Source organism: Chiloscyllium punctatum, unplaced genomic scaffold (assembly GCF_047496795.1).
Source record: "Chiloscyllium punctatum isolate Juve2018m unplaced genomic scaffold, sChiPun1.3 scaffold_293, whole genome shotgun sequence".
Lineage (NCBI taxonomy): Eukaryota > Metazoa > Chordata > Chondrichthyes > Orectolobiformes > Hemiscylliidae > Chiloscyllium > Chiloscyllium punctatum.
The window spans coordinates 166230-167039 of NW_027310027.1; positions in this window are offsets into that span (position 1 = coordinate 166230).

Consider the following 810-nt stretch of genomic DNA (forward strand, 5'->3'; position numbering starts at 1 on the left):
GGATCCTAGGATAGATCCCATCCGGCCCAGAGGACTTCTCTATTTTCACACTCTGCAGTATTTCTAATACCTCTTCCTTGTGAACCTCAATCTCTTCTAGTCTAGATGCAAGTATCTCTGTATCTTCCTCGCCAACATTTTCATTTTATATAGTGAACAATGTCGAAAAATATTTATTTAGTGTTTCCCATGTCTCCTCTGACTCCACGCACAACTTCCCACTATTATTCTTGATTGGCACTAATTTAACTCTCGTCATTCTTTTATTCCTGAAATGCCTATGGAAAGCCTTAGGGTTAACCCTGATCCTATCCGCCAACAAAGTCTAATGTCTCCTCCTGGCTCTCATGCCTCCTCCTGGCTCTTTTGAGCTCTCTTATTAGTTCATGCAGGGAAACGATTCTGGCTGCTGCACATCATTCTGCTTCGAAATATCAGGCAGTATTTCATATTGATTACTGTAAACATTAACCTTTAACAAGCCATGACAGTGAAATCACTGAATCCTCATCAGTATACTACCAGGGAATATTTCTGTTAACACCACCCTGGACACCATGAAATTCGCCATTCTATACTCCCATCCTTCTGTGCGTGATCCCCTCAGCCCTATTCCGGTCTTGTTGGTTGGTTTACAATACTGAGGCTATCCAATCATCTTTGTATTTCAGTTTCTAAAGGATGAGACCTTCTCTCTGAGCCGGCAATGTGCTTGCTCAGTGGTGAGAACAATGTCCGTGTAAACGAGAAAAGTGCTTGAAATCGGCCTTTCCTGTTTTTCATTCCGAGAAGCTGAGGCAAACCGTTCGG